Source organism: Lagenorhynchus albirostris, chromosome 8 (assembly GCF_949774975.1).
Source record: "Lagenorhynchus albirostris chromosome 8, mLagAlb1.1, whole genome shotgun sequence".
NCBI classification, from domain to species: Eukaryota; Metazoa; Chordata; class Mammalia; order Artiodactyla; family Delphinidae; genus Lagenorhynchus; species Lagenorhynchus albirostris.
The window spans coordinates 108,968,575-108,986,483 of record NC_083102.1 but is presented as its reverse complement, the minus strand read 5'-3'; positions in this window follow the sequence as shown (position 1 = coordinate 108,986,483).

Genomic DNA, 17,909 nt, shown 5'->3' with positions numbered 1-17,909 from the left:
ACCTCCTGACTGAAGGCACCGTGCCTCCTAGAGGACGGCGGCTTGGGTTCTTACTGCAATTCAAGTCCTGTTCCTTCTTTGGCACTGCAGGCAGCCCCAGGCCCAGAGGAGCGGCTACGGCGTTCCTTGGTTGAGACAGTTCGCTGGATGCGGGACTCCCTCCTGCGATAAGTTGACTCGGGGAAGGAAACGCAGGGTAACCGGTGTCTCCTGGGACTCGTCAGAAACCACAGGGATGTACGCTGAGTGTGCCCATGAACACGGGGGCCTGCTGGAACTAGCCCTGCTTTCCCATTTTGAGGGCGGCATTCATGCCTGCCTTGACGCTCCCTGACATTCCCGGCTCCCGACAGGCCAGTGAGCCCTGGAAGAGTGCTTCGGGGAAAATCATGAGTTTGCTCTCTCTAAACCAGGGGCTGCCGCGGCCGCGGTGGCGGTCCGCACGGCAGGCTCCAGAGCCAAAGGGAGCCTCAACGTGAGAACTGGCCTCCAGGTTAGGCCCTGAGTAGCCGTGCAGAAAGGGAGGCATGCAGCTCTTTCCGGGAGTTCTTAGTCGCTTTGCTTTCAAGGCAGTACACGCCCGGGGACTCCTAGGCCCCAGGGGCGTGCAGCGTTTTCCCTCCAAGGTCCCTGAGTGCCTCCAGACACCTGTGGGCCGGCTGAGCAACGTCGAGGTCCATTGGTTGATTCCCTCGGAGGACCCCCGTGCGTGCCGAGTGCTGGGCAACCACACACTGCGCGTTCCTTGAGGAGCGCTACATCTCCAGAGCCCTCGAACGCCCTTCGGGACAACATGGCTGGTGGGTGCGAGGTGCCCAGGAAGACTCTGTCATGGCCCTTGTGTGAGCTGCCATGAGAGAACGCTGTGCTTGCAACACTGCGAGGCCCGCCCTCGTGCCTGAAGTCACTCTGCTCGAGGAGAAAGTCAGCACCTTAGCGTGCTGTGTGGCTCCCGGCACACCCAGCATGAAGCCATGCCTGGAAGTAAGGCCCTGGTTTGCCGTGCAGAAGCGGAGGCGTGCTGCACTTTCCAGGAGGCGGTGGCCTCTGCTCTGCATACCTTGAACGGCAGCACAGCCTTCTGGACACCTGGGAGGCTAGCCGGGGCGCCCTGTTCCCGGCAGGAACACTGAGTAACCAACCCCAGGCGCACCTGGCTCTGCTAAGCACCATCCAGGCCCGTAGCCCCTTAGAGCCCCTCTGTGCACGCCGAGCGTAGGGAAACGCACTGCCCTCTCTTTTGGAGCAGCTTGGTTTCCTCAGCACTCGCACACGTTCACGAACGCCGTTCTGCCACATCCCACATGGCGCGGAGGTCTTACGCGTTGCCCTAATCGGAGCTGCGCTCAGAGTAACCCTCGTCTTCGCATTCCATCCAGGACCTCCTGACTGAAGGCACCGTGCCTCCTAGAGGACGGCGGCTTGGGTTCTTACTGCAATTCAAGTCCTGTTCCTTCTTTGGCACTGCAGGCAGCCCCAGGCCCAGAGGAGCGGCTACGGCGTTCCTTGGTTGAGACAGTTCGCCGGATGCGGGACTCCCTCCTGCGATAAGTTGACTCGGGGAAGGAAACGCAGGGTAACCGGTGTCTCCTGGGACTCGTCAGAAACCACAGGGATGTACGCTGAGTGTGCCCATGAACACGGGGGCCTGCTGGAACTAGCCCTGCTTTCCCATTTTGAGGGCGGCCTTCATGCCTGCCTTGACGCTCCCTGACATTCCCGGCTCCCGACAGGCCAGTGAGCCCTGGAAGAGTGCTTCGGGGAAAATCATGAGTTTGCTCTCTCTAAACCAGGGGCTGCCGCGGCCGCGGTGGCGGTCCGCACGGCAGGCTCCAGAGCCAAAGGGAGCCTCAACGTGAGAACTGGCCTCCAGGTTAGGCCCTGAGTAGCCGTGCAGAAAGGGAGGCATGCAGCTCTTTCCGGGAGTTCTTAGTCGCTTTGCTTTCAAGGCAGTACACGCCCGGGGACTCCTAGGCCCCAGGGGCGTGCAGCGTTTTCCCTCCAAGGACCCTGAGTGCCTCCAGACACCTGTGGGCCGGCTGAGCAACGTCGAGGTCCATTGGTTGATTCCCTCGGAGGACCCCCGTGCGTGCCGAGTGCTGGGCAACCACACACTGCGCGTTCCTTGAGGAGCGCTACATCTCCAGAGCCCTCGAACGCCCTTCGGGACAACATGGCTGGTGGGTGCGAGGTGCCCAGGAAGACTCTGTCACGGCCCTTGTGTGAGCTGCCATGAGAGAACGCTGTGCTTGCAACACTGCGAGGCCCGCCCTCGTGCCTGAAGTCACTCTGCTCGAGCAGAAAGTCAGCACCTTAGCGTGCTGTGTGGCTCCCGGCACACCCCGCATGAAGCCATGCCTGGAAGTAAGGCCCTGGTTTGCCGTGCAGAAGCGGAGGCGTGCTGCACTTTCCAGGAGGCGGTGGCCTCTGCTCTGCATACCTTGAACGGCAGCACAGCCTTCTGGACACCTGGGAGGCTAGCCGGGGCGCCCTGTTCCCGGCAGGAACACTGAGTAACCCCAGGCGCACCTGGCTCTGCTAAGCACCATCCAGGCCCGTAGCCCCTTAGAGCCCCTCTGTGCACGCCGAGCGTAGGGAAACGCACTGCCCTCTCTTTTGGAGCAGCTTGGTTTCCTCAGCACTCGCACACGTTCACGAACGCCGTTCTGCCACATCCCACATGGCGCGGAGGTCTTACGCGTTGCCCTAATCGGAGCTGCGCTCAGAGTAACCCTCGTCTTCGCATTCCATCCAGGACCTCCTGACTGAAGGCACCGTGCCTCCTAGAGGACGGCGGCTTGGGTTCTTACTGCAATTCAAGTCCTGTTCCTTCTTTGGCACTGCAGGCAGCCCCAGGCCCAGAGGAGCGGCTACGGCGTTCCTTGGTTGAGACAGTTCGCTGGATGCGGGACTCCCTCCTGCGATAAGTTGACTCGGGGAAGGAAACGCAGGGTAACCGGTGTCTCCTGGGACTCGTCAGAAACCACAGGGATGTACGCTGAGTGTGCCCATGAACACGGGGGCCTGCTGGAACTAGCCCTGCTTTCCCATTTTGAGGGCGGCATTCATGCCTGCCTTGACGCTCCCTGACATTCCCGGCTCCCGACAGGCCAGTGAGCCCTGGAAGAGTGCTTCGGGGAAAATCATGAGTTTGCTCTCTCTAAACCAGGGGCTGCCGCGGCCGCGGTGGCGGTCCGCACGGCAGGCTCCAGAGCCAAAGGGAGCCTCAACGTGAGAACTGGCCTCCAGGTTAGGCCCTGAGTAGCCGTGCAGAAAGGGAGGCATGCAGCTCTTTCCGGGAGTTCTTAGTCGCTTTGCTTTCAAGGCAGTACACGCCCGGGGACTCCTAGGCCCCAGGGGCGTGCAGCGTTTTCCCTCCAAGGTCCCTGAGTGCCTCCAGACACCTGTGGGCCGGCTGAGCAACGTCGAGGTCCATTGGTTGATTCCCTCGGAGGACCCCCGTGCGTGCCGAGTGCTGGGCAACCACACACTGCACGTTCCTTGAGGAGCGCTACATCTCCAGAGCCCTCGAACGCCCTTCGGGACAACATGGCTGGTGGGTGCGAGGTGCCCAGGAAGACTCTGTCATGGCCCTTGTGTGAGCTGCCATGAGAGAACGCTGTGCTTGCAACACTGCGAGGCCCGCCCTCGTGCCTGAAGTCACTCTGCTCGAGGAGAAAGTCAGCACCTTAGCGTGCTGTGTGGCTCCCGGCACACCCAGCATGAAGCCATGCCTGGAAGTAAGGCCCTGGTTTGCCGTGCAGAAGCGGAGGCGTGCTGCACTTTCCAGGAGGCGGTGGCCTCTGCTCTGCATACCTTGAACGGCAGCACAGCCTTCTGGACACCTGGGAGGCTAGCCGGGGCGCCCTGTTCCCGGCAGGAACACTGAGTAACCAACCCCAGGCGCACCTGGCTCTGCTAAGCACCATCCAGGCCCGTAGCCCCTTAGAGCCCCTCTGTGCACGCCGAGCGTAGGGAAACGCACTGCCCTCTCTTTTGGAGCAGCTTGGTTTCCTCAGCACTCGCACACGTTCACGAACGCCGTTCTGCCACATCCCACATGGCGCGGAGGTCTTACGCGTTGCCCTAATCGGAGCTGCGCTCAGAGTAACCCTCGTCTTCGCATTCCATCCAGGACCTCCTGACTGAAGGCACCGTGCCTCCTAGAGGACGGCGGCTTGGGTTCTTACTGCAATTCAAGTCCTGTTCCTTCTTTGGCACTGCAGGCAGCCCCAGGCCCAGAGGAGCGGCTACGGCGTTCCTTGGTTGAGACAGTTCGCCGGATGCGGGACTCCCTCCTGCGATAAGTTGACTCGGGGAAGGAAACGCAGGGTAACCGGTGTCTCCTGGGACTCGTCAGAAACCACAGGGATGTACGCTGAGTGTGCCCATGAACACGGGGGCCTGCTGGAACTAGCCCTGCTTTCCCATTTTGAGGGCGGCCTTCATGCCTGCCTTGACGCTCCCTGACATTCCCGGCTCCCGACAGGCCAGTGAGCCCTGGAAGAGTGCTTCGGGGAAAATCATGAGTTTGCTCTCTCTAAACCAGGGGCTGCCGCGGCCGCGGTGGCGGTCCGCACGGCAGGCTCCAGAGCCAAAGGGAGCCTCAACGTGAGAACTGGCCTCCAGGTTAGGCCCTGAGTAGCCGTGCAGAAAGGGAGGCATGCAGCTCTTTCCGGGAGTTCTTAGTCGCTTTGCTTTCAAGGCAGTACACGCCCGGGGACTCCTAGGCCCCAGGGGCGTGCAGCGTTTTCCCTCCAAGGTCCCTGAGTGCCTCCAGACACCTGTGGGCCGGCTGAGCAACGTCGAGGTCCATTGGTTGATTCCCTCGGAGGACCCCCGTGCGTGCCGAGTGCTGGGCAACCACACACTGCGCGTTCCTTGAGGAGCGCTACATCTCCAGAGCCCTCGAACGCCCTTCGGGACAACATGGCTGGTGGGTGCGAGGTGCCCAGGAAGACTCTGTCACGGCCCTTGTGTGAGCTGCCATGAGAGAACGCTGTGCTTGCAACACTGCGAGGCCCGCCCTCGTGCCTGAAGTCACTCTGCTCGAGCAGAAAGTCAGCACCTTAGCGTGCTGTGTGGCTCCCGGCACACCCCGCATGAAGCCATGCCTGGAAGTAAGGCCCTGGTTTGCCGTGCAGAAGCGGAGGCGTGCTGCACTTTCCAGGAGGCGGTGGCCTCTGCTCTGCATACCTTGAACGGCAGCACAGCCTTCTGGACACCTGGGAGGCTAGCCGGGGCGCCCTGTTCCCGGCAGGAACACTGAGTAACCAACCCCAGGCGCACCTGGCTCTGCTAAGCACCATCCAGGCCCGTAGCCCCTTAGAGCCCCTCTGTGCACGCGGAGCGTAGGGAAACGCACTGCCCTCTCTTTTGGAGCAGCTTGGTTTCCTCAGCACTCGCACACGTTCACGAACGCCGTTCTGCCACATCCCACATGGCGCGGAGGTCTTACGCGTTGCCCTAATCGGAGCTGCGCTCAGAGTAACCCTCGTCTTCGCATTCCATCCAGGACCTCCTGACTGAAGGCACCGTGCCTCCTAGAGGACGGCGGCTTGGGTTCTTACTGCAATTCAAGTCCTGTTCCTTCTTTGGCACTGCAGGCAGCCCCAGGCCCAGAGGAGCGGCTACGGCGTTCCTTGGTTGAGACAGTTCGCTGGATGCGGGACTCCCTCCTGCGATAAGTTGACTCGGGGAAGGAAACGCAGGGTAACCGGTGTCTCCTGGGACTCGTCAGAAACCACAGGGATGTACGCTGAGTGTGCCCATGAACACGGGGGCCTGCTGGAACTAGCCCTGCTTTCCCATTTTGAGGGCGGCCTTCATGCCTGCCTTGACGCTCCCTGACATTCCCGGCTCCCGACAGGCCAGTGAGCCCTGGAAGAGTGCTTCGGGGAAAATCATGAGTTTGCTCTCTCTAAACCAGGGGCTGCCGCGGCCGCGGTGGCGGTCCGCACGGCAGGCTCCAGAGCCAAAGGGAGCCTCAACGTGAGAACTGGCCTCCAGGTTAGGCCCTGAGTAGCCGTGCAGAAAGGGAGGCATGCAGCTCTTTCCGGGAGTTCTTAGTCGCTTTGCTTTCAAGGCAGTACACGCCCGGGGACTCCTAGGCCCCAGGGGCGTGCAGCGTTTTCCCTCCAAGGTCCCTGAGTGCCTCCAGACACCTGTGGGCCGGCTGAGCAACGTCGAGGTCCATTGGTTGATTCCCTCGGAGGACCCCCGTGCGTGCCGAGTGCTGGGCAACCACACACTGCGCGTTCCTTGAGGAGCGCTACCTCTCCAGAGCCCTCGAACGCCCTTCGGGACAACATGGCTGGTGGGTGCGAGGTGCCCAGGAAGACTCTGTCACGGCCCTTGTGTGAGCTGCCATGAGAGAACGCTGTGCTTGCAACACTGCGAGGCCCGCCCTCGTGCCTGAAGTCACTCTGCTCGAGCAGAAAGTCAGCACCTTAGCGTGCTGTGTGGCTCCCGGCACACCCCGCATGAAGCCATGCCTGGAAGTAAGGCCCTGGTTTGCCGTGCAGAAGCGGAGGCGTGCTGCACTTTCCAGGAGGCGGTGGCCTCTGCTCTGCATACCTTGAACGGCAGCACAGCCTTCTGGACACCTGGGAGGCTAGCCGGGGCGCCCTGTTCCCGGCAGGAACACTGAGTAACCCCAGGCGCACCTGGCTCTGCTAAGCACCATCCAGGCCCGTAGCCCCTTAGAGCCCCTCTGTGCACGCCGAGCGTAGGGAAACGCACTGCCCTCTCTTTTGGAGCAGCTTGGTTTCCTCAGCACTCGCACACGTTCACGAACGCCGTTCTGCCACATCCCACATGGCGCGGAGGTCTTACGCGTTGCCCTAATCGGAGCTGCGCTCAGAGTAACCCTCGTCTTCGCATTCCATCCAGGACCTCCTGACTGAAGGCACCGTGCCTCCTAGAGGACGGCGGCTTGGGTTCTTACTGCAATTCAAGTCCTGTTCCTTCTTTGGCACTGCAGGCAGCCCCAGGCCCAGAGGAGCGGCTACGGCGTTCCTTGGTTGAGACAGTTCGCTGGATGCGGGACTCCCTCCTGCGATAAGTTGACTCGGGGAAGGAAACGCAGGGTAACCGGTGTCTCCTGGGACTCGTCAGAAACCACAGGGATGTACGCTGAGTGTGCCCATGAACACGGGGGCCTGCTGGAACTAGCCCTGCTTTCCCATTTTGAGGGCGGCATTCATGCCTGCCTTGACGCTCCCTGACATTCCCGGCTCCCGACAGGCCAGTGAGCCCTGGAAGAGTGCTTCGGGGAAAATCATGAGTTTGCTCTCTCTAAACCAGGGGCTGCCGCGGCCGCGGTGGCGGTCCGCACGGCAGGCTCCAGAGCCAAAGGGAGCCTCAACGTGAGAACTGGCCTCCAGGTTAGGCCCTGAGTAGCCGTGCAGAAAGGGAGGCATGCAGCTCTTTCCGGGAGTTCTTAGTCGCTTTGCTTTCAAGGCAGTACACGCCCGGGGACTCCTAGGCCCCAGGGGCGTGCAGCGTTTTCCCTCCAAGGTCCCTGAGTGCCTCCAGACACCTGTGGGCCGGCTGAGCAACGTCGAGGTCCATTGGTTGATTCCCTCGGAGGACCCCCGTGCGTGCCGAGTGCTGGGCAACCACACACTGCGCGTTCCTTGAGGAGCGCTACATCTCCAGAGCCCTCGAACGCCCTTCGGGACAACATGGCTGGTGGGTGCGAGGTGCCCAGGAAGACTCTGTCACGGCCCTTGTGTGAGCTGCCATGAGAGAACGCTGTGCTTGCAACACTGCGAGGCCCGCCCTCGTGCCTGAAGTCACTCAGCTCGAGGAGAAAGTCAGCACCTTAGCGTGCTGTGTGGCTCCCGGCACACCCAGCATGAAGCCATGCCTGGAAGTAAGGCCCTGGTTTGCCGTGCAGAAGCGGAGGCGTGCTGCACTTTCCAGGAGGCGGTGGCCTCTGCTCTGCATACCTTGAACGGCAGCACAGCCTTCTGGACACCTGGGAGGCTAGCCGGGGCGCCCTGTTCCCGGCAGGAACACTGAGTAACCAACCCCAGGCGCACCTGGCTCTGCTAAGCACCATCCAGGCCCGTAGCCCCTTAGAGCCCCTCTGTGCACGCCGAGCGTAGGGAAACGCACTGCCCTCTCTTTTGGAGCAGCTTGGTTTCCTCAGCACTCGCACACGTTCACGAACGCCGTTCTGCCACATCCCACATGGCGCGGAGGTCTTACGCGTTGCCCTAATCGGAGCTGCGCTCAGAGTAACCCTCGTCTTCGCATTCCATCCAGGACCTCCTGACTGAAGGCACCGTGCCTCCTAGAGGACGGCGGCTTGGGTTCTTACTGCAATTCAAGTCCTGTTCCTTCTTTGGCACTGCAGGCAGCCCCAGGCCCAGAGGAGCGGCTACGGCGTTCCTTGGTTGAGACAGTTCGCTGGATGCGGGACTCCCTCCTGCGATAAGTTGACTCGGGGAAGGAAACGCAGGGTAACCGGTGTCTCCTGGGACTCGTCAGAAACCACAGGGATGTACGCTGAGTGTGCCCATGAACACGGGGGCCTGCTGGAACTAGCCCTGCTTTCCCATTTTGAGGGCGGCCTTCATGCCTGCCTTGACGCTCCCTGACATTCCCGGCTCCCGACAGGCCAGTGAGCCCTGGAAGAGTGCTTCGGGGAAAATCATGAGTTTGCTCTCTCTAAACCAGGGGCTGCCGCGGCCGCGGTGGCGGTCCGCACGGCAGGCTCCAGAGCCAAAGGGAGCCTCAACGTGAGAACTGGCCTCCAGGTTAGGCCCTGAGTAGCCGTGCAGAAAGGGAGGCATGCAGCTCTTTCCGGGAGTTCTTAGTCGCTTTGCTTTCAAGGCAGTACACGCCCGGGGACTCCTAGGCCCCAGGGGCGTGCAGCGTTTTCCCTCCAAGGTCCCTGAGTGCCTCCAGACACCTGTGGGCCGGCTGAGCAACGTCGAGGTCCATTGGTTGATTTCCTCGGAGGACCCCCGTGCGTGCCGAGTGCTGGGCAACCACACACTGCGCGTTCCTTGAGGAGCGCTACCTCTCCAGAGCCCTCGAACGCCCTTCGGGACAACATGGCTGGTGGGTGCGAGGTGCCCAGGAAGACTCTGTCACGGCCCTTGTGTGAGCTGCCATGAGAGAACGCTGTGCTTGCAACACTGCGAGGCCCGCCCTCGTGCCTGAAGTCACTCTGCTCGAGCAGAAAGTCAGCACCTTAGCGTGCTGTGTGGCTCCCGGCACACCCCGCATGAAGCCATGCCTGGAAGTAAGGCCCTGGTTTGCCGTGCAGAAGCGGAGGCGTGCTGCACTTTCCAGGAGGCGGTGGCCTCTGCTCTGCATACCTTGAACGGCAGCACAGCCTTCTGGACACCTGGGAGGCTAGCCGGGGCGCCCTGTTCCCGGCAGGAACACTGAGTAACCCCAGGCGCACCTGGCTCTGCTAAGCACCATCCAGGCCCGTAGCCCCTTAGAGCCCCTCTGTGCACGCCGAGCGTAGGGAAACGCACTGCCCTCTCTTTTGGAGCAGCTTGGTTTCCTCAGCACTCGCACACGTTCACGAACGCCGTTCTGCCACATCCCACATGGCGCGGAGGTCTTACGCGTTGCCCTAATCGGAGCTGCGCTCAGAGTAACCCTCGTCTTCGCATTCCATCCAGGACCTCCTGACTGAAGGCACCGTGCCTCCTAGAGGACGGCGGCTTGGGTTCTTACTGCAATTCAAGTCCTGTTCCTTCTTTGGCACTGCAGGCAGCCCCAGGCCCAGAGGAGCGGCTACGGCGTTCCTTGGTTGAGACAGTTCGCTGGATGCGGGACTCCCTCCTGCGATAAGTTGACTCGGGGAAGGAAACGCAGGGTAACCGGTGTCTCCTGGGACTCGTCAGAAACCACAGGGATGTACGCTGAGTGTGCCCATGAACACGGGGGCCTGCTGGAACTAGCCCTGCTTTCCCATTTTGAGGGCGGCATTCATGCCTGCCTTGACGCTCCCTGACATTCCCGGCTCCCGACAGGCCAGTGAGCCCTGGAAGAGTGCTTCGGGGAAAATCATGAGTTTGCTCTCTCTAAACCAGGGGCTTCCGCGGCCGCGGTGGCGGTCCGCACGGCAGGCTCCAGAGCCAAAGGGAGCCTCAACGTGAGAACTGGCCTCCAGGTTAGGCCCTGAGTAGCCGTGCAGAAAGGGAGGCATGCAGCTCTTTCCGGGAGTTCTTAGTCGCTTTGCTTTCAAGGCAGTACACGCCCGGGGACTCCTAGGCCCCAGGGGCGTGCAGCGTTTTCCCTCCAAGGTCCCTGAGTGCCTCCAGACACCTGTGGGCCGGCTGAGCAACGTCGAGGTCCATTGGTTGATTCCCTCGGAGGACCCCCGTGCGTGCCGAGTGCTGGGCAACCACACACTGCGCGTTCCTTGAGGAGCGCTACATCTCCAGAGCCCTCGAACGCCCTTCGGGACAACATGGCTGGTGGGTGCGAGGTGCCCAGGAAGACTCTGTCACGGCCCTTGTGTGAGCTGCCATGAGAGAACGCTGTGCTTGCAACACTGCGAGGCCCGCCCTCGTGCCTGAAGTCACTCTGCTCGAGGAGAAAGTCAGCACCTTAGCGTGCTGTGTGGCTCCCGGCACACCCAGCATGAAGCCATGCCTGGAAGTAAGGCCCTGGTTTGCCGTGCAGAAGCGGAGGCGTGCTGCACTTTCCAGGAGGCGGTGGCCTCTGCTCTGCATACCTTGAACGGCAGCACAGCCTTCTGGACACCTGGGAGGCTAGCCGGGGCGCCCTGTTCCCGGCAGGAACACTGAGTAACCAACCCCAGGCGCACCTGGCTCTGCTAAGCACCATCCAGGCCCGTAGCCCCTTAGAGCCCCTCTGTGCACGCCGAGCGTAGGGAAACGCACTGCCCTCTCTTTTGGAGCAGCTTGGTTTCCTCAGCACTCGCACACGTTCACGAACGCCGTTCTGCCACATCCCACATGGCGCGGAGGTCTTACGCGTTGCCCTAATCGGAGCTGCGCTCAGAGTAACCCTCGTCTTCGCATTCCATCCAGGACCTCCTGACTGAAGGCACCGTGCCTCCTAGAGGACGGCGGCTTGGGTTCTTACTGCAATTCAAGTCCTGTTCCTTCTTTGGCACTGCAGGCAGCCCCAGGCCCAGAGGAGCGGCTACGGCGTTCCTTGGTTGAGACAGTTCGCCGGATGCGGGACTCCCTCCTGCGATAAGTTGACTCGGGGAAGGAAACGCAGGGTAACCGGTGTCTCCTGGGACTCGTCAGAAACCACAGGGATGTACGCTGAGTGTGCCCATGAACACGGGGGCCTGCTGGAACTAGCCCTGCTTTCCCATTTTGAGGGCGGCCTTCATGCCTGCCTTGACGCTCCCTGACATTCCCGGCTCCCGACAGGCCAGTGAGCCCTGGAAGAGTGCTTCGGGGAAAATCATGAGTTTGCTCTCTCTAAACCAGGGGCTGCCGCGGCCGCGGTGGCGGTCCGCACGGCAGGCTCCAGAGCCAAAGGGAGCCTCAACGTGAGAACTGGCCTCCAGGTTAGGCCCTGAGTAGCCGTGCAGAAAGGGAGGCATGCAGCTCTTTCCGGGAGTTCTTAGTCGCTTTGCTTTCAAGGCAGTACACGCCCGGGGACTCCTAGGCCCCAGGGGCGTGCAGCGTTTTCCCTCCAAGGTCCCTGAGTGCCTCCAGACACCTGTGGGCCGGCTGAGCAACGTCGAGGTCCATTGGTTGATTCCCTCGGAGGACCCCCGTGCGTGCCGAGTGCTGGGCAACCACACACTGCGCGTTCCTTGAGGAGCGCTACCTCTCCAGAGCCCTCGAACGCCCTTCGGGACAACATGGCTGGTGGGTGCGAGGTGCCCAGGAAGACTCTGTCACGGCCCTTGTGTGAGCTGCCATGAGAGAACGCTGTGCTTGCAACACTGCGAGGCCCGCCCTCGTGCCTGAAGTCACTCTGCTCGAGCAGAAAGTCAGCACCTTAGCGTGCTGTGTGGCTCCCGGCACACCCCGCATGAAGCCATGCCTGGAAGTAAGGCCCTGGTTTGCCGTGCAGAAGCGGAGGCGTGCTGCACTTTCCAGGAGGCGGTGGCCTCTGCTCTGCATACCTTGAACGGCAGCACAGCCTTCTGGACACCTGGGAGGCTAGCCGGGGCGCCCTGTTCCCGGCAGGAACACTGAGTAACCAACCCCAGGCGCACCTGGCTCTGCTAAGCACCATCCAGGCCCGTAGCCCCTTAGAGCCCCTCTGTGCACGCCGAGCGTAGGGAAACGCACTGCCCTCTCTTTTGGAGCAGCTTGGTTTCCTCAGCACTCGCACACGTTCACGAACGCCGTTCTGCCACATCCCACATGGCGCGGAGGTCTTACGCGTTGCCCTAATCGGAGCTGCGCTCAGAGTAACCCTCGTCTTCGCATTCCATCCAGGACCTCCTGACTGAAGGCACCGTGCCTCCTAGAGGACGGCGGCTTGGGTTCTTACTGCAATTCAAGTCCTGTTCCTTCTTTGGCACTGCAGGCAGCCCCAGGCCCAGAGGAGCGGCTACGGCGTTCCTTGGTTGAGACAGTTCGCTGGATGCGGGACTCCCTCCTGCGATAAGTTGACTCGGGGAAGGAAACGCAGGGTAACCGGTGTCTCCTGGGACTCGTCAGAAACCACAGGGATGTACGCTGAGTGTGCCCATGAACACGGGGGCCTGCTGGAACTAGCCCTGCTTTCCCATTTTGAGGGCGGCATTCATGCCTGCCTTGACGCTCCCTGACATTCCCGGCTCCCGACAGGCCAGTGAGCCCTGGAAGAGTGCTTCGGGGAAAATCATGAGTTTGCTCTCTCTAAACCAGGGGCTTCCGCGGCCGCGGTGGCGGTCCGCACGGCAGGCTCCAGAGCCAAAGGGAGCCTCAACGTGAGAACTGGCCTCCAGGTTAGGCCCTGAGTAGCCGTGCAGAAAGGGAGGCATGCAGCTCTTTCCGGGAGTTCTTAGTCGCTTTGCTTTCAAGGCAGTACACGCCCGGGGACTCCTAGGCCCCAGGGGCGTGCAGCGTTTTCCCTCCAAGGTCCCTGAGTGCCTCCAGACACCTGTGGGCCGGCTGAGCAACGTCGAGGTCCATTGGTTGATTCCCTCGGAGGACCCCCGTGCGTGCCGAGTGCTGGGCAACCACACACTGCGCGTTCCTTGAGGAGCGCTACATCTCCAGAGCCCTCGAACGCCCTTCGGGACAACATGGCTGGTGGGTGCGAGGTGCCCAGGAAGACTCTGTCACGGCCCTTGTGTGAGCTGCCATGAGAGAACGCTGTGCTTGCAACACTGCGAGGCCCGCCCTCGTGCCTGAAGTCACTCTGCTCGAGCAGAAAGTCAGCACCTTAGCGTGCTGTGTGGCTCCCGGCACACCCAGCATGAAGCCATGCCTGGAAGTAAGGCCCTGGTTTGCCGTGCAGAAGCGGAGGCGTGCTGCACTTTCCAGGAGGCGGTGGCCTCTGCTCTGCATACCTTGAACGGCAGCACAGCCTTCTGGACACCTGGGAGGCTAGCCGGGGCGCCCTGTTCCCGGCAGGAACACTGAGTAACCAACCCCAGGCGCACCTGGCTCTGCTAAGCACCATCCAGGCCCGTAGCCCCTTAGAGCCCCTCTGTGCACGCCGAGCGTAGGGAAACGCACTGCCCTCTCTTTTGGAGCAGCTTGGTTTCCTCAGCACTCGCACACGTTCACGAACGCCATTCTGCCACATCCCACATGGCGCGGAGGTCTTACGCGTTGCCCTAATCGGAGCTGCGCTCAGAGTAACCCTCGTCTTCGCATTCCATCCAGGACCTCCTGACTGAAGGCACCGTGCCTCCTAGAGGACGGCGGCTTGGGTTCTTACTGCAATTCAAGTCCTGTTCCTTCTTTGGCACTGCAGGCAGCCCCAGGCCCAGAGGAGCGGCTACGGCGTTCCTTGGTTGAGACAGTTCGCTGGATGCGGGACTCCCTCCTGCGATAAGTTGACTCGGGGAAGGAAACGCAGGGTAACCGGTGTCTCCTGGGACTCGTCAGAAACCACAGGGATGTACGCTGAGTGTGCCCATGAACACGGGGGCCTGCTGGAACTAGCCCTGCTTTCCCATTTTGAGGGCGGCCTTCATGCCTGCCTTGACGCTCCCTGACATTCCCGGCTCCCGACAGGCCAGTGAGCCCTGGAAGAGTGCTTCGGGGAAAATCATGAGTTTGCTCTCTCTAAACCAGGGGCTGCCGCGGCCGCGGTGGCGGTCCGCACGGCAGGCTCCAGAGCCAAAGGGAGCCTCAACGTGAGAACTGGCCTCCAGGTTAGGCCCTGAGTAGCCGTGCAGAAAGGGAGGCATGCAGCTCTTTCCGGGAGTTCTTAGTCGCTTTGCTTTCAAGGCAGTACACGCCCGGGGACTCCTAGGCCCCAGGGGCGTGCAGCGTTTTCCCTCCAAGGTCCCTGAGTGCCTCCAGACACCTGTGGGCCGGCTGAGCAACGTCGAGGTCCATTGGTTGATTCCCTCGGAGGACCCCCGTGCGTGCCGAGTGCTGGGCAACCACACACTGCGCGTTCCTTGAGGAGCGCTACATCTCCAGAGCCCTCGAACGCCCTTCGGGACAACATGGCTGGTGGGTGCGAGGTGCCCAGGAAGACTCTGTCACGGCCCTTGTGTGAGCTGCCATGAGAGAACGCTGTGCTTGCAACACTGCGAGGCCCGCCCTCGTGCCTGAAGTCACTCTGCTCGAGCAGAAAGTCAGCACCTTAGCGTGCTGTGTGGCTCCCGGCACACCCCGCATGAAGCCATGCCTGGAAGTAAGGCCCTGGTTTGCCGTGCAGAAGCGGAGGCGTGCTGCACTTTCCAGGAGGCGGTGGCCTCTGCTCTGCATACCTTGAACGGCAGCACAGCCTTCTGGACACCTGGGAGGCTAGCCGGGGCGCCCTGTTCCCGGCAGGAACACTGAGTAACCCCAGGCGCACCTGGCTCTGCTAAGCACCATCCAGGCCCGTAGCCCCTTAGAGCCCCTCTGTGCACGCCGAGCGTAGGGAAACGCACTGCCCTCTCTTTTGGAGCAGCTTGGTTTCCTCAGCACTCGCACACGTTCACGAACGCCGTTCTGCCACATCCCACATGGCGCGGAGGTCTTACGCGTTGCCCTAATCGGAGCTGCGCTCAGAGTAACCCTCGTCTTCGCATTCCATCCAGGACCTCCTGACTGAAGGCACCGTGCCTCCTAGAGGACGGCGGCTTGGGTTCTTACTGCAATTCAAGTCCTGTTCCTTCTTTGGCACTGCAGGCAGCCCCAGGCCCAGAGGAGCGGCTACGGCGTTCCTTGGTTGAGACAGTTCGCTGGATGCGGGACTCCCTCCTGTGATAAGTTGACTCGGGGAAGGAAACGCAGGGTAACCGGTGTCTCCTGGGACTCGTCAGAAACCACAGGGATGTACGCTGAGTGTGCCCATGAACACGGGGGCCTGCTGGAACTAGCCCTGCTTTCCCATTTTGAGGGCGGCATTCATGCCTGCCTTGACGCTCCCTGACATTCCCGGCTCCCGACAGGCCAGTGAGCCCTGGAAGAGTGCTTCGGGGAAAATCATGAGTTTGCTCTCTCTAAACCAGGGGCTGCCGCGGCCGCGGTGGCGGTCCGCACGGCAGGCTCCAGAGCCAAAGGGAGCCTCAACGTGAGAACTGGCCTCCAGGTTAGGCCCTGAGTAGCCGTGCAGAAAGGGAGGCATGCAGCTCTTTCCGGGAGTTCTTAGTCGCTTTGCTTTCAAGGCAGTACACGCCCGGGGACTCCTAGGCCCCAGGGGCGTGCAGCGTTTTCCCTCCAAGGTCCCTGAGTGCCTCCAGACACCTGTGGGCCGGCTGAGCAACGTCGAGGTCCATTGGTTGATTCCCTCGGAGGACCCCCGTGCGTGCCGAGTGCTGGGCAACCACACACTGCGCGTTCCTTGAGGAGCGCTACATCTCCAGAGCCCTCGAACGCCCTTCGGGACAACATGGCTGGTGGGTGCGAGGTGCCCAGGAAGACTCTGTCACGGCCCTTGTGTGAGCTGCCATGAGAGAACGCTGTGCTTGCAACACTGCGAGGCCCGCCCTCGTGCCTGAAGTCACTCTGCTCGAGGAGAAAGTCAGCACCTTAGCGTGCTGTGTGGCTCCCGGCACACCCCGCATGAAGCCATGCCTGGAAGTAAGGCCCTGGTTTGCCGTGCAGAAGCGGAGGCGTGCTGCACTTTCCAGGAGGCGGTGGCCTCTGCTCTGCATACCTTGAACGGCAGCACAGCCTTCTGGACACCTGGGAGGCTAGCCGGGGCGCCCTGTTCCCGGCAGGAACACTGAGTAACCAACCCCAGGCGCACCTGGCTCTGCTAAGCACCATCCAGGCCCGTAGCCCCTTAGAGCCCCTCTGTGCACGCCGAGCGTAGGGAAACGCACTGCCCTCTCTTTTGGAGCAGCTTGGTTTCCTCAGCACTCGCACACGTTCACGAACGCCGTTCTGCCACATCCCACATGGCGCGGAGGTCTTACGCGTTGCCCTAATCGGAGCTGCGCTCAGAGTAACCCTCGTCTTCGCATTCCATCCAGGACCTCCTGACTGAAGGCACCGTGCCTCCTAGAGGACGGCGGCTTGGGTTCTTACTGCAATTCAAGTCCTGTTCCTTCTTTGGCACTGCAGGCAGCCCCAGGCCCAGAGGAGCGGCTACGGCGTTCCTTGGTTGAGACAGTTCGCTGGATGCGGGACTCCCTCCTGCGATAAGTTGACTCGGGGAAGGAAACGCAGGGTAACCGGTGTCTCCTGGGACTCGTCAGAAACCACAGGGATGTACGCTGAGTGTGCCCATGAACACGGGGGCCTGCTGGAACTAGCCCTGCTTTCCCATTTTGAGGGCGGCATTCATGCCTGCCTTGACGCTCCCTGACATTCCCGGCTCCCGACAGGCCAGTGAGCCCTGGAAGAGTGCTTCGGGGAAAATCATGAGTTTGCTCTCTCTAAACCAGGGGCTGCCGCGGCCGCGGTGGCGGTCCGCACGGCAGGCTCCAGAGCCAAAGGGAGCCTCAACGTGAGAACTGGCCTCCAGGTTAGGCCCTGAGTAGCCGTGCAGAAAGGGAGGCATGCAGCTCTTTCCGGGAGTTCTTAGTCGCTTTGCTTTCAAGGCAGTACACGCCCGGGGACTCCTAGGCCCCAGGGGCGTGCAGCGTTTTCCCTCCAAGGTCCCTGAGTGCCTCCAGACACCTGTGGGCCGGCTGAGCAACGTCGAGGTCCATTGGTTGATTCCCTCGGAGGACCCCCGTGCGTGCCGAGTGCTGGGCAACCACACACTGCGCGTTCCTTGAGGAGCGCTACATCTCCAGAGCCCTCGAACGCCCTTCGGGACAACATGGCTGGTGGGTGCGAGGTGCCCAGGAAGACTCTGTCATGGCCCTTGTGTGAGCTGCCATGAGAGAACGCTGTGCTTGCAACACTGCGAGGCCCGCCCTCGTGCCTGAAGTCACTCTGCTCGAGGAGAAAGTCAGCACCTTAGCGTGCTGTGTGGCTCCCGGCACACCCAGCATGAAGCCATGCCTGGAAGTAAGGCCCTGGTTTGCCGTGCAGAAGCGGAGGCGTGCTGCACTTTCCAGGAGGCGGTGGCCTCTGCTCTGCATACCTTGAACGGCAGCACAGCCTTCTGGACACCTGGGAGGCTAGCCGGGGCGCCCTGTTCCCGGCAGGAACACTGAGTAACCAACCCCAGGCGCACCTGGCTCTGCTAAGCACCATCCAGGCCCGTAGCCCCTTAGAGCCCCTCTGTGCACGCCGAGCGTAGGGAAACGCACTGCCCTCTCTTTTGGAGCAGCTTGGTTTCCTCAGCACTCGCACACGTTCACGAACGCCGTTCTGCCACATCCCACATGGCGCGGAGGTCTTACGCGTTGCCCTAATCGGAGCTGCGCTCAGAGTAACCCTCGTCTT